This window comes from Megascapheus bottae, chromosome 12 (assembly GCF_031878675.1).
Source record: "Megascapheus bottae isolate mThoBot1 chromosome 12, mThoBot2.hap1, whole genome shotgun sequence".
Lineage (NCBI taxonomy): Eukaryota > Metazoa > Chordata > Mammalia > Rodentia > Geomyidae > Megascapheus > Megascapheus bottae.
In genome coordinates, this window is record NC_143520.1 from 29,112,104 (window position 1) to 29,128,112 (window position 16,009).

General features: G+C 40.3%; 1 protein-coding gene across 3 annotated transcripts in view; it reads right to left on the reverse strand.

Annotated features, from left to right (window-relative positions):
* The window catches only part of Lypd6b (LY6/PLAUR domain containing 6B), a 176,298-nt gene that overhangs the window by 62,696 nt on the left and 97,593 nt on the right, over positions 1-16,009 (reverse strand). The window contains exon 3 of one of the 3 annotated variants that reach the window (XM_090343119.1): positions 12,372-12,538. The exons of the other annotated variants lie outside the window; for them this stretch is intronic. The gene's annotated coding sequence lies outside the window, so the exon portion shown is untranslated. The remainder of the gene's footprint in view (positions 1-12,371; positions 12,539-16,009) is intronic. 3 annotated transcript variants of the gene reach the window in all.

Consider the following 16,009-nt stretch of genomic DNA (forward strand, 5'->3'; position numbering starts at 1 on the left):
AGCTTATTTACTTTGTATAGTATTGTCAAGGCTCATCTGTTCCTGTAGCAGAATATTCCTTTTTATGGCTGAATAGTATTTCATCAAGTAAACACCACTTTTGTTTATCCCAGAATCTATTTCACACACTTAATTGACCATATAATTACTGAGCATTTAAAACATGAAGAGTCTTAATTTTTTAAATATTAACTTTATCCTAACAACAGTGAATACAGAAGAAGCTGAAGAGCTACTCCACAAGGAGCCAATTAATTATACGAATCCTACTTTCAGAATCCATAGCAGCAGCAAGAAAATAAAAACCATTAAACAGTTTCTTCCCTAAGGGTTTGGTGAATCCTTCCCTATGATCTTAATTAATGCTCTTTATATTTAAAGCAAAAAATGTGATTAGATATCTCCCACTATGTGGCCAGCATACCCTGTAACACTAAATATCACTGCCCAGAGCTGTTCAAATGTGTCATTCTTGACCCCCGACCCAGGGATAATGAGTTTCTATCAAAACAGCTGATATCCAGAACTCAGAAACTGCAATACCATGAAATGCTGGTTTCCAGCCCTGCAGATAAAGCAACCTAACAAAATCAAACAGAAAGGCACATCTTCCCTTCGCTACCTGCCTTCTGTGCAGAAATTGTGTGCTCACACCAATGTCGATCCCCAACAAGAAAATTGAATAGTTAAAAGGAAAGAGAAGATCCATTCCACATAGGCTTTCACCTTTGAAGTAAAGAACAGATGGTGTGTGTGTGTGTGTGTGTGTGTGTGTGTGTGTGTGTGTGTGTGTGTGTGTGTGTGTTGGGGGGGAGCCATTGTCTACCTGAATTCACAAAAGTGGTCCAGTGGGAGTCATTCTAAGCTTTCCACAAGAACCCAACAACAACAAAAAGCCCATTCTGCTCAGTAGCAAGGGAATGGCAAGCAAAATTAAGAGCGGTAAAGGATTCAGACCACTCTGTCCGATAAAAATTTCTCAGATGGGAGGATTTGCTGTCATCTCAGATTGTTAACACTTGGCTGAGTTGAAGTTAATTTACTGCTTTTGTGCGCAGTTTGCTGGGAATGTGGCATTTTAACAACAAAAAACTGTTTTAGAAAATTATAGAGCACTAAGCCCCGAGTTCCTCCTGCAAGTTTTTAGAGACTGACTTCTAGGGCAAGAGTTTTATTGCTTTCTTTTTGAATTAAGAATAAATGTTAAGACTATCCTTTCTGTTACATAGGTAAGTAACCCATTGTTCCTAAGACAACAACAAAAATTACGTTTTTGTATTGTAGAGGCTGCCTGTTGATCCTTCTAGTACAAAGGAGCTCAAATTAGCCTATCAGGAACTCCTGTCAGAACTAGATGGCACTCATTTCCCCACCTCACTTCTCAGGGCATCAATAATGTACATTCTAGAGGTGGATGAGGTACACAAGTCAAGTATGAAAAGCTTAAAGGTGACAATTTCAAGGATTCAAGAGGTCCTTCAAATCATTCAGAGCTTCCTGACATACAGCCCCAACCTTCCTGCTCACATATGTAGTTTTATGGTCCTGAATCCAAACGAAAGATAGAATCCAGACAAAGCAATTACTTTATCAGTAGTTAATAAAACTGAACTTGAATTTGGTAGAGTGCTAATTCTCTTCTGTTGTAAACTGAATTATGTCCTCCTATTGTCAAAAATATATATAAATATTGAAGTACTTTCAGTATATACTATATTCTCAGACAAAGTCTTTAAAGAGGCTATGAAATTAATATGAGGTTATTATAATGACCACTGGACTGGGGCACACTAATCCAGTATGACTGGTGACACTGTAAGACACCATAAGAAGAAACTGGACATAGACCTACAGAAATGTGAGGTCACATGAAGACGTAGGAAGACTCAGCAATCTACAAACCTGGAGACCTGGAGAATATCCCAAGCCTATCCACACCTTGCCAGACTTGTAGCCCTTAGAACTATGAGTTTCTATTACTGTTTAAGCTATAGAATCATAGTTATTTTGTTACAACAGCTTCAGAAAATTGACTGATGTCTCTGGTTGCCAGGATTCCCAGAGAAAAATCTAGAAAGATCTAAAGAACCCTTCCTTACCACACTCAAGAATTTCACTGTCAACCTTCTCCCCAGTCAGAGTCATTTCTAAATTCAAAGGAAGTAACACACAGAAACTCCTCACAAAGGCTCTGACACCAAAGCAGTGGAGCACTGCCCATCTCATTCAGGCATTTGAGCGTGTTCCTGCCTTTGCAGTGTTATCGAGCTGCCTCCACAAACAGCATCTTCTAGATACTACTTCCAGAAACTGCATTTGTTTCTCTTGCCTAGATATCCATGGTTGGTTCAAATGCCTTAACCAACCTCAATTTCCTCCTTTCCCTAAGAAAGAAAGTATAAAATAAAATAAAATAAATAAAAAGTGCCTTGAACATTACAGCAATTAAATGTAGAAGCAGAGATTATCAGGAACAAAAGAAGTCCCAGTTGTCTTAAAGCCTGACTCACAAATAATTGTATTTTCTTTCACTGGAAAAGTTCACACAGGAGAGCTGGCTGATGTTCTTTGTTGAGACAGGAATAGTGAACACCATAGCTTACTTTCTAATCTCGCTGCAGATAATCGCTGTTATACAGCACAGGTGAGCACCAGAGCTGATTTCCTATCTCGTGGCTCGGGAGAAGATACTATATTCAGAGCAGGGATAACAAGATGGACTGTGGAAAATGCCAGTGTCAGTGTCAGTTGGAAAGCCAGTGCTCATGCCCCAGAGCCATCAGGCTCTTTAACTCCCCAATCTTGCTTCATAGCCTCCCAACACACAGCCCTAATACAAACTAGGCACCACTTTGCCCAGAAGTATAGAGAAACAAATGTGAAATCCATTCATTTTAGAAGTAAGGGACTGAAGCATTCCTGGGGTCAGCAAACAAGGCACCTTGGATCTCTCCAAGCTGCAAAGATGGGCAAGAGTTCTCGTTCAGGGCTCATTCCAGCCACAGGGTGACAGCTGACACTCATACCAGCCATGTCTCCACAGTGGGAAACAAAGGATGAACAAACTGATGCAATTAGCCAGGTGAACAGGGATCTTGTCAGACCATTTAGATTAGACAGCCCTTGAATGTATTCAGTTCCCATTACCAGAGGTGATTGTGTGTCCAACCCCTGCTGAGTCTGCCTGCTGCAGAGCTTTTTCCTACTAAGGAAGTAAGAAAAGAATGGATGGGTTCTCAGCCTACAAATTACAAGACTGCTGTTAGATCAGCATGTGCCTTGCTTCAAGCCCAGGGGTAACTGACTTTAAAGGGTCAAGGGACACAATCTGCTGAGTGACAATGCCACAGAATCTCTAATGTGATGGCAAAGTATTTAAAATTTCAAGTATCTAATTTTTAAAAAGTCAGCTTTCTTATCCTATTTAATCATTTCTTACACTCTATACATATGACTACATATTGGTTTGGTTAAATTATTTTATTCCAATGACTGGACTAAGACAGAAAATTTAAAGTCTGGTATTCCTTTCAGTGCTCAGCACAGCAACAGACACAAAATAGAAACAGCAAATGCTCCACCACTGGTGGCTTCTTGCTTCTGAAATCATTTTCCCTATAGGAAAACAACTCTTCTGACTTGCCACTTTTTTTCACACCACCACCACCACCAAAACTGTCCACACCAAGATTTTCCACTAACTTTCTATCTTCAAAATGGATCACACCAAATAACGAAGTGATAACTAGAACTGCTTGGTAATTTCTTGTCAATGACTATAACATAATCTGAACATAGTTAAAATAGTATCTATCCTAAGGCTAGTACAAACCAATTACCAAAAATGTTGTTGCTGTTGATAACATAGTCCTGAGGGCCAAAAGCATAGAATCAAGCTCGAGGCAGAAGGAGTTCCTTCAGGAGACTCAGTACTGGAGGAAGAATCAGTATGTATGACTTGCCTGCTTTCTACTAGTCTGACAGTTCTTGATTTTCAGCTGTGCAGCTCCAGCCCCTGCCATGTCCTCACATGCTCTTCTCCTTTTCCCCTACCTCTCCTTCTTTTCTCCTGTAAGAACAAGGTCATTGCATACAGAATCCACATGAAAACTGGAATAGATTTCCTCTTCCTGGGATCCTTTTCTTAATTACATCTGCAAAGCTATTAGAAGTTATGACTTGGATAAGTCTTTTGGAGAGGGCATACTATTTCACTCATGGCAGTAGCAAGAATCCAAACACATCCCCTTTATTACAAAACCCTATTCCCTTCCCCATATAGTTGCTCACATTCATGAAATTGTCATCTTCCTAGTATGAACCCATGCTGATCTACACAGGGTCACAACCTTAAGAGGGTTCACCCTGAAAAAAAGAAGAGGATGTACCTGTCCCTTCACACATCCAATACTGAAGTCGCTTCTGCCCTGTGAAACCATCCATGATTCCCTCTTTCCAGGCTTGCTTCCTCCTAGCCCTGACTCTGGCATGTATCACCTGCCTTGCACCATGTCAAGGTTTCTAACTGCTCTCCAGTACTCTGGCATCCCCGCTCACAGCACCCTCTCCTGCTCCTTAGCACTTCCCACAGCCTCTAGCTATGTATTTGGTTTGGTGATGCAGCTGTTATGTTGGGTGAGTAAGACTACAGGCTGCATCACATACAATGCAGCTTTAAACAGAGCTAGTTCAGGCCACAAGGTCATAATGACACTTTCTACAAACAGTCAGTCAGCAAAGAAAAGAAAGTCCTAGCATTTCAGACCCATCAGAATAGTGTCCAAAACTCTATCCCAAGCTTGTTTTCTATTGCTCTCCTCTGCTTAGTACATGGTAGAGGACATATGTAATTTAAAAAATTATACCTCTCTTCTGTGTCTCTAGGCCTACACTGGTGCTACAAAAGATCAGGACCTCACCCTTTGGAAAAAGATCACAAAAGTTTCTCCTAGTCTCCAAAGCATCAGGAACAGAGAAACAGTAGGACACAACATGAGACTAAAAACCTAGAAGACTAAATGATGCTCTGACTACTGAGGCACTCCTGTCACAAAAGTATGCAGAGAGGACACATACCCCTATTTGCTCCCTTCATACCCTGCCTCTTTCCTCAACCAAGGAGATCAGACAAGTCTCTGGAAAACTAACACATCTCAGAAAAACACTAAAGTGTGCTTACTACCTCCTACCTGGGAGAGAGCACCAGACTAACACAATACTGAACTTTCAGCTAAGGAATAGCCAACAACCAGAGGCATATATGGAATCTCCAGGTGAAAAATGAGGCCAAACAAGTGGGTAGTACACAGCTCAGAACCAAAAAGAAGAATGTGGGGGTGTGTTTCTCAGAAAGATGAAAATGTCCTCCAGTTCTTGCTTCATGCATGCAGCATTTTTTTTAAAATAACGGAAACACTAAGGATCAGGAGTAACTAGGCATACTTTTTTTTTCTTCAAATTCTAGATCTCTAATCATTTTTGCCTAGCTCTGATTGCCTGGATGTTCTTCCTTCCCCCTCTTTCGTCTATCTTTTACCAATCCCTCAGATCTCAATTGTACTTTTCACAAGGTTCCTCAGGTCTTTCTTCCTCCCTTTCTTTTTTCTTTCCTTCCTTCCTTCCTTGCTTCCTTCCTTCCTTCCATCCTTCTTTCTTTCTTCCTTTCTTTTATTGTATTTTGTTGTCGGGATGATGTATAGGCAGATATTAGGAGGGTTGCAGTTCTAGGCCCAACCCAGGCAAAGAAGTTTGTAAGAGTCTTCCTCTACAGAAATATTGAGAATGTGGTGGCACATATCTGTCATCCCAGCTATTTTGGGAAGTAAAAAATAGGAGGATTATAGTCCAGACATGCAAGGTAAAAAGCAAGACCCTATCTTGAAATTAACCACAGCCAAAAATGTTGCAAGTGTGGCTCACGCATTAGTTACTATACCTGCCTAGAAAGTACAAAGTTGAGTTTAAATGCGGCATCATAAAAAAACAACCTTGTTATCTCTAACTTCTTTGGAAAACCAAAAGATCTAATAACTCCAGACTTCTATGCTACTAAGATCTGTCTGAAGACCGGAGTGAGAAAGAAATGGACAAGTGGGTTAATTTGGACATTGTTAGAGGAGAGGTCAGAGATGTTACTGGAGTGTACAAGGTTCATGACCTAAAAACAGACTTGAGAGACTTAGCCAGCCCCTTGTCGTTCTCCAATATTGTATCATCCTCAAAGCGTTTTGCTCTCTACTCCCACACCTGCAGAAGATGGGTGAAGATCCGAATTTCATTCCTTTAATCTCTTTTCAGTCACTGCCTCCAGCCCTTAATCACTTTTATGGCTCTTTTCTAAATGCCTCCAATTTGTCCAAACTCAACTGTGAATCCTGAATTTTTTTTCCCTGGGAAGCTGTGACAGTTTAGAATTACAAAGTCAGTGTATGACTAAAAGCTTTTAAATGAAGTATCTAAGGTTTGAGATGTTTGACCAATTTTCACATGTATCTGCCCAGCTCAGAAGGGAAAAGTGTTGATCATGCCAGGGAATGCTAGGCACTGGAATCTTGCGTAGAGGTGATCTAGTCTTCCCCATGTACTGAAATAATCACAGATAGGGGAGATCTATCTCTGTGACTCTGATGCATCTGAAAGTCTAGAAGACCCTAACCTACCCATATCTCTAAACATGTGGCTATACCTACCTCAGGCAGATGTATACACAGACTAGGGGGAGAGACAGAGACAAAGAGAAAGAGAGGCTCATATATTTGCATACATTTGTAATCAGACAAGCCTACCCTACCCAATCCCAAGGTTACTTGCAGTCACATAAAACAATAGACAATTTACTCTGAGTAGAGGCACAATATATAAATACATTCTTGTCAAACAAGAATTAATTTAAATTTCTTCCAATGCTTGACAAGAGGCAGAAAAGCCAGCCCTTCAGAGATGCCTTCCTCTTGGTTATTGATTTTGATTATTCTGTTTATCATAAGCCAAAGGTAACCAGGTAGTTGCATCAGTTTAGCTTTGTCACAAATTGCTCACTGTGGTGTTTCTGCCTTGTTTTTTTTAAACTTTGATTTGTTTTAAATATGCAACTATCTCCAAAGCTGCTGCTGCTTCTTTTTTTTATTGCCAGTCCTGGGCTTGAGCTCAGGGCCTGAGCCCTGTCCTTGGACTTTCTCAAGGCTACAGCTCTACCACTTGAGCCTCAGCACCACTTCCAGCTTTTTTCTATGCATGCGGTACCAAGGAATCAAACCCGGGTCTTCGTGCATGCTAGGCAAGCACTCTACCACTAGGCTAAACTCCCGGCCCTGCTACTTCTTTTTCTTTACAATTTATCTTTTGCCAGTACTGGGACTTGAGCTCAGGGCCTGAACACTCTCCTTGAGTTTCTCAAGGCTAGAGCTCTGCCACTTGAGCCACAGCACCACTTCCAGCTTTTTCTATGTATGTGGTACCAAGGAATCAAATCCGGTTTTCATGCATATTAGACAAGAGCTCTACCACTAGGGCAAACTCCCAGCCCTCCCCAAAGCTTCTTGAAGCATAGTACTGGGCCTTTGGACCCAGTAAGGCTCACAAAGAATCTGAGCCAATACTCAGAGGATACTGTTGAGACACTTGAAAGGCACATCCTTTATTGTAGACTTACCACAAGACTGTGCTGGATCTGTTGCCCAGCAATGCCACTGGTCTGGTGAGATCTGTATTCTACACTCAATTCAAGAACTTTCTATGGGAAGTTTAAGTTGCTCACTCTACATGACAGTGTTGCTAGGAAAACTAAAAATAATCTAGAAAGGCTCTATAACATGTGATTCCAGAACAAGCAGGTAGGTAGAAAGGTCTTCTGACTCCATAGCTACCAGTCCCAAATCTCTAATGTCTCTTTCATAACAATAGGGATTTTCCTGTGACTGTTCTTCCTTACAGATCTAAAAAACTTATAGTTTCCCAAGGATGGAGTCTACTGGCCATAATGCTGGTCTGACTGTATAAAGCTCAGAAGATCCTCACTATCTTGGGGTCCTCTTGCCAGGGCCTTCCAAATGATCTCTACCTTGATTACCTGCCCTCTCTGCTTAAATTCCTCCAAAGGAAGAGAAAAATTTCTCCCACATTAAAAGTATGCTTCTCAAGGATAACAGTGATTAATACATTGTATTCATAAATGCTCTGCTAATCAGCAACTCCCTGTGCAACTCCTTAATGATAGTCACACACAAAAATTAAGTGTATTTCTCAAAGGTTTTTGACTTCTTGGGGGATCTAATGGATGCTATCAAACTCCCTCCTGGGAAAATGCAAGCGTTCATGAGTTCATTTATAGGAAAAAGGAGGAAACGTGGGTGCCACAGTCCCATCCAGACTTCAGGTTGAAAAACCCTCATTTACTAAAAGGAGTTTAAAAAAACTCACAACTACCTCTTAAAAAAAATTAAAGTTAGCAATGGACATCACAAAAGTGGGTGTTTTTTTTAAAGGCCCAACAAATGAAGTGGAATTAGACATTTGCTCTTTTGGAGTCTTGTCTACTGGGGATGACTTTCCTGATGTCCCATTGGATGGATTTAGTTGTCTTCCTCGGTTTCTAAGGTTCAATGAATGGAAATATGCTGTGGTTCTGACTCACAAAACAGATCTATTGGTTTGGATCTAATGGGCCACATAGGACCAGAAATATCAGAGACAAAGAAAAAAATAAGTCAGTGCTGGTTATCACATCAATTCTTGCTTCTTTTCTGTACTTTAAAAAAAAATTATGCCTTAGTTTCACTGTCACACAGACACAGCTTTGGCCCCGGAAAGGGGAACTCTGGCTCTGGGTAATAGTTTGCTACCCGCTGCACCAGGTAACAGTTATTGATATGGATCTCCCCAACATGCGGCCAGCTTTCAACACTTCAGGCATTATTACACCCAATGGTCCTAGTTGTGACCTAGTGAGCCTGTTTGAATATGACCAGGATCATTTTTGAGCACTAAGCTGAGAGACTATCTCCATACAGACCTATCTTCACCTACCTTAAAGTCACCTGTGATTACAGACGTAGACAGAGACCGTACAATTCTTTCTTTGTTAAATATCAGATTGATTTTCAGTTTCTGATGTAAAGCATCTAATAATCACTCAAAAAAGCTAGCCATCTGAAAGTAATATCAAAAGTAAAAAGATACCAAGAGATCTATTATATATTCTAATTTTTTTGCCTGTCCTGGGGGTTGTACTCAGGGCCTGAGCATTGTGCTTGGGCTTTCTTAAGGCTAGAGCTCTACCACTTGAGCCACAGAACCATTACCAGTTTTTTCTACATATGTGGTACAGAGGAATTGAACCCAGGTCTTCGTGCATGCTAGGCAAGCACTCTACCACTAGGCCAAACTTCCAGCCCCCTATTAAATATTCTTATATAGCTGTTCTCAACTTCGCATTTCATTAGTTATAATTACAGTTTAAAAACAAAGTCTATGGGGGTTATTTTCTGTACCTCATGATGATTCTGTCTGTATGTGCCTCAAAACAGGCAAATGAATTTAAAATTTCTGAGGTTGAAGGAACAACTTATTACCACCTACAGTTAATTTGTTTCCCCATTATTTAGGTTGAGGATACAGTAGATTTTTTTCATCATTCTGCAATTTTAGAACAAAAATTTCTAAAATCTTCCAAGGGTATAACTGAAATTCAGTGGCATTAAAGCTATGTTTTTCATCTACATCCTCAATGAAGGTCATCAAGAATAGCCACTTTCCACACACCTAGGCCCCTCCTAGCAGAGGACTACAATAGCTCAAAACCTAGATACATAAGGACAGATAGAATGAGGCTAAATGAAAGGATCTCCAGGATGTGGAAACAAGAGCTTTATCTTGTATTATGGTTGTTCTTAATGTACTATGGTATTTCTCTTCTCTTTTGATGCCCTTTGGTTAATCTCACATTTTTACAGTATCTGACTTTGTTACCTGGTATATTGTACATCTGTTTATTTGTTTATTTGAAATAGGAAAGGAAAGGGGGAAAATAAGATGATGAGGGGTTGAGGAGAGGGAAAAAAGGACAAAAATATGAGAAGGGGTATCAATGTGTGAGAAGAAATGCATCTACTATCAGGCGAATATAACTGTAACCCCTCTACACATTACAATAAAATAAAATACATATAAATGCAGGCTTGAGTGAAAAATAAACCTGTGTTTTTCTTTAGTAAAAAAAAATGGAACAGCAGTGTCTAGGCTTTTCAGATAGGATTTGTCTTCAATAAAAAACAAACAAAACAAACAAACATAAAAAGAATAGCCACTTTCTACTCCCATCTTTTCCAGACCTTACATTCATTGTCATTGAGAGTCCCCTCACCCCCCCCCCCACCAAATGAGTTGGCATTTCCATGCCACTAACCAAGAAGTTGTCTTGGAAAGCAAAGTGTGTTGATTTCTTATATAGAAAGCTACAAATCACCATAAAGTTTGATGCAAAAGAAATGGATTTGTGAATATCAAAACTAGGGGTAATATGGGATGGAGATGTAGCTCTTAGTAAAGTACATGGCTTGCTAACATGACACCCATGGTTCAATCCCCAGATTGAAAGGAATGAAGAAGAAGGGAAGGGAGGGGAAGGGAAAGAAATGGAAGGGAAGGGAAGGGAAGGGAAGGGAAGCAGGGAGGCAGGCACAGGAGTCCATAATATGGAATTCTAGGGAAAAAAAGCTGAGATAAAGGATAGTAGGGAAAATAAAACAAGGACAACTAACTATCAATGTTTTTGCCCACTATGCATCAGACAATGGCCTAACAGTCAAAATATACAAATAGCTCAAGAAACTAAACACTCAAAGAGTAACCATTTACTAAATGGACAAGCAAGCTGAATAGAGACTTCTCAGAAGTAAAACTAGCCAATAGACACCAAGAAATGCTTAACATTTCTAACCATAAAAGAAATGCAAATCAAAACAACACTGAGATTCCATCTTACCCTAGCTTAAATGGCCATCATCCAGAACACAAACAACAACAAATGCTGGGGAGAGGGGAGAAGAAGCCATAATACTCTGTTGCTGGGAATGTAAACTTGTTCAACCACTCTGGAAAGCATCATGGAGATTCCTAAAAGCAAAACAAAACAAACCACTAAACCTAGAACTACTTTGTGTACTCTGTGATCTAGTGATACCATTCTTTGACATTTGCCCAAAGGTTACAAGTCAGGATATGGTAAAGTCACCAGCACAAACATGCTCATTGCTGCACTGTTCATCAGAACCATGGTATGAAAACAACCCAGATGCACTTCAATGGACACTACCTGACATGAGTTTTGTAGCTCATCTTTCGGTCTCTGACAATAAAAGGTAAGCTCCACAAACGCAGGGGATTATTTACCTATCAGCCAGTATCCAGCCTTAAAAACATATTAGGCATAAAAAAAAAAGTAAGCTGCCAGGTTCAGTGACTCACAGCTGTAATCCTAGCTACTCAGGAGCCTGAGATCTGAGGATCAAGGTTCAAAGCCAGCCCGGCACTAAAGCCCATGAGACTCTTATCTCCAATTAACCACCAGAAAACAGGAAATGGCATTATGGTGAAAGGCACCAGGCTAACACATCCAATGATGTATACATGATATTATTCTTTTTTTATTTTATTAATTTTGGTCACTCGGTCATAGAGAGATGGACACCATTCATTAGTACAGAGGTATGATGGAAGTGGTGATAAGCCTGAGAAATCATTTTAACTTACGAGCAGAAAAGGCCCAGCCTTCATGACTAAGCACCTGAAAGTAAGATGTGGCCACACCCCTAAGGGTTAAGAGAGAGCCTAAACCTCCCAGTCCTAGCTCTCCCTGACTTCTCCTACTCACCTTCACTGGCCCTCAAGTACTAGGGAAATACACTAACCTGTGAAGTAACTAAGGACCCTGACACTTCCAGGAATTTCAGCTCTCAGGGAAATACTTCCTAAACCAATACTTTGGTTTCATAAGAGAGGCCACATCCTGTCAAGTAGAGTCATAAACTCAACCAAGACCTTAGATGCCTGGTTCAAACCCATAGAGAAGACTATGAGCCCACAAGCCTAGATCTCCACAGTTAGTAACCCAATGAGCCACCTGTCCAGTTGCTGTATACCCACACCAATCTCTGAGGGCAAGTGTGCTCTACTGTGAATTAGCTCACATCCTGGTGTCAGCCTATGGATCCATTCCTAGAATCGCAGTCTAGTAAAGCAATACTTGCTACTACAAAAGGACAAAAAAAAATATGCTTTCATTATTCCCCCATCCAGGGGCTTTTCCAGTCTCTAATCAAGAAGTTCTTTTCAGTGTCTAGCCTAATTCCTCTTTGAATCAATAGAAGACTTACGTTTGTCTCATTGTCTTTGGAAAGGGAGAGGCGATCCTGCATATAGGCCACCTTAAACATCTTCAAATACTGAAGGGCCCCTCACCGCCTTCTCTAGAAAACACAAAGCTCTGTTCTTGAAGTTTCTGGCAATCATCCAGTTTCACTGTCCTCTTGATCTTGAATTTCTGCCAATTTGAATGAGATTTTTTTAAACTGTGGTATTACTATACAGTCTGCTCCTTAGCAAGTTAAATTTGCCCAATTACTGGTCCTCTTTGCCTGTTGGAGTCCAAGCAGAGCAGCAAGCAGAGAAAACAATGGCCTTTTGGAGCATCTGTTGCCACTGACCCTGGGTTACCTCTAAAGTGCATGCTTCCAGCATTTACCTAAAATTATTAAGTGCTCCAGTGACATTATTACAAGAGGGGGCAGGAAGAGTGTCGGCCTAATGAGGCAGCAGATGATATCTGCGGGTTTCCATCTGAAAATCAGCACAGGCCAGGCTGGCGGTGAATCAAGTCACCAAAGGCCCTGTGCCCAAGACAACAGCAGCTTTGTCTCCACCTGAGGAGGAAAATGAGCCACCTCCTTTCTAGTGCTAATAAGTTGAGCAAAGAAGGGGCTGAGTTCCATGGGAAAAGCAGGACCCCTCCTCCCCCTACCCAGACAAGCATCCAAAGCAAAAGCCTCTGGAAGCATGAACTACTCCCTCTGGGGTGAGAAACTGGAGCTATTTTCCTGGGAGGAAGACCTGGTTCTTTTTGGTGCTTGGCATGAAATGGGTCTCCATGTCTGAATGAATGAATGAGTTCATTAAGATTTACACTTGTATGGCCAAGATCTAAGGTTCGTGGCTCAAAGCCAGCCCAGGCAGGAAAGTCTGAGCCTCTTATCTCCAGTTAAGTACCCAAAAAGCTGGAAGTGGAGCTTGTGGACCAGGTGGTATGAGAACTCACCTTGAGGAAAAAAGCTCGAGCACAGCACCCACCCTCTCAGTTCAAGACTCAGGGCCCAAGTACCAAAAACAAGCAAACAAACAAAAAGAAAAAGAGTTAAACTTTGTTATGTCCTGAAAACCCAACAAAAAAAGGACTAGGCTATTTCCCACAGCTTTCATTGCTGCTGAAAGAAATTAATGTTGTTTAAGATTCATGTTGTTCAGTGGTTCTAACTGCTTTTGTGGCCAGATCTGCACGTACCACATGAGCCTTCTATCCACACATGCTTAAGTGGCAAAGATTTAGGTCACTAGCTTTCTCTGCATTCTTACCAGACAAGAGAAAGACTGGCTCATCCACATCTGTTGGTTGGGGCAGGAACAAGATCACAAATGGCAGAGGTTAAATTTGGTTCAGAATCCATCCACAATTTCTCAGCAAGAGATCAGATTCTACTTACTAATTCTAGACTTTGTTTCTACCTAGGATAGTAACCAATAACAAGTGGTAAAATGTGCACATTTAAACAAAGATGCTAAGAAAAGCAAAAAGAATATGGCTTGGGATTAAGAAAGTTAATTTCGTTGGATAGCACCAACACACACATTCTCTCAGCCCAGGAGAAAGGACTCCATCTTAAATCACTCTAGACTCTACACAGAGGAGGCAATACACCTTCTGATTTAGGGGAGTTAGTGATACTTTAAATAGAGAAGACTAACTCCTTATTTTAGCTGGGATCAAAGGAAAGGAATCATCTCCCCAGGCAGTGTTACTGATACGTTTTCACAAACTATCCCAGAAAGAAAGTACTAAATTCTTTTTGTGTGCATGCCATTACTGGAGCTTGAACTCAGGGCTTCCCAGGCTTCCTTGGCCTTTTTGCTCAAGGCTAGCATTCTACCACTGGAGCCACACCTCTACTATCAAATACTAAAATTTAAACAGGTATTTCTTTGCTCCAGCAAGCCACTTTCTAGAATCTGTTATAACAAAATAATAGAAAGTCTCTTTACAAAGTACAAAGGTGTATATATAGGGGATTCCTTGCACTGTAGTGTCATTTACAAAAAATGGAAATACTCTAAGGATCTATTATAGAGATTTGGCTAAATAAGCCACAGCATATTTAAAAGACATTAATGGTTATTTATCTCTTGTGTTCACAGATATTTATTGAGCATCTGCTTTGGAAGGCTGGCACATAAAATATTTTTAATCGACTATTCTTCGGGTTTATGTTTTCAGATGTAGTGTTTTCAAATGCATTTTTAATTCACAAATCCCAAATGATCATATATGTTTAAAATACATACAGAGATTTGGGAGACATAAATTTTAGAATATATAGACAATGCCAGATTTGCTGGAAACAAACCCCTTGCAATATCTCTGAAGTCTAGATGCTTTACATACATGAAGAAAACCAGCCTGAGCTCAGGACACATGTCAGAGAATGTGAACCTAGCTTTGATATTCACATCAATTACATGATCTTAACCCTATTCATCCCATCTCCCCTGACTCACAGAAAATTCATCATAGTTAAAGGACAAATAAATATCTAAACCTCTTTACTAGATGCCTGGAAAATAGATGTTCAATATGTGAGCATTTCTTTTCCTTTCTCTGTCAACTGCCTTGGATTCCAAATATGCAGCCACTCACCACCTTTCTCATTATCCAATTCAAATAAAAATATCTCCATCAGAAAACATTTTAATAATTATTTTTGCAAGATCAAAAGATTTTTAATTTTCCTCTCTCCCTCTTTCTGAATCTACATACACAGCAAACACCAATTAATCTTCCTTCCTGAACAAGTACTTCTTTGCATTTCTTTAAAAAATTTTTAATGAAGCAAATATTCATTAGCTTTTCCTCACCTGTATTCACATTCATTTTCACAAAATAATTATTTTCTCATAAGGCCTGCCAGTCAGCAAACACAATGTCTCTGCAGAGTAGACAGAATGGCACCCTGCAAAGGCATATAGCACATCCTGAATCCATGAAGCTCCTTATAATCTCCATTGTCTGTGGGGTTCTTTCCTTCCATCACACATTCCACCAGAGGCCTCAGCCTGCGCACGGTTGAGTATTTCAGTGGACTGTTGACTGGAGGGTTGCAAACATGAAGATAAAGCCAGCCAGTGGGTATAAAACACGATGGTTTGTGTGTAATTACTATCAGGGAGAGGATGTGCTGACAGAGGCTCTGCTTAGAAGTAAGAAGAGCCTAGACCTAGATACAACACTGGAGTTGCTGTTGCACATCAGGTCCCACCAAAGGCCGCATTGTTCATTGTTGCAATGGCACTTATTTTAAATTGAAAACCTGATGACACTCACTGCCTTTATACCATGTTTCCTCAAAGACTTTCAAGAGTTTCACACCAAATGAAACAAATGGATCTTTGGGTGCAATGTTTTGTTAACACTTACATGCATCTGAAAACCTATGGAGCCAATATAATTTTCCCTTTACTTTGCTTACCAGGAAGCTCAGAATTGTACATAAGCCTTAGTAACTCATTCATTTCCCTATCTAGTCCATAAAGACATAGAAAATCCTATTATAGGTGAGGTATCAGGCAAAGTATGGGTGACTTAAAGCTTAAACCTTCCAGAAAACCACGAAAAGATAATTAATAGCTAGTTATGACTGTGACTGAGGTCCATAAAAGATACTATAGGGGCTCAGAAGTTCCCTTATTC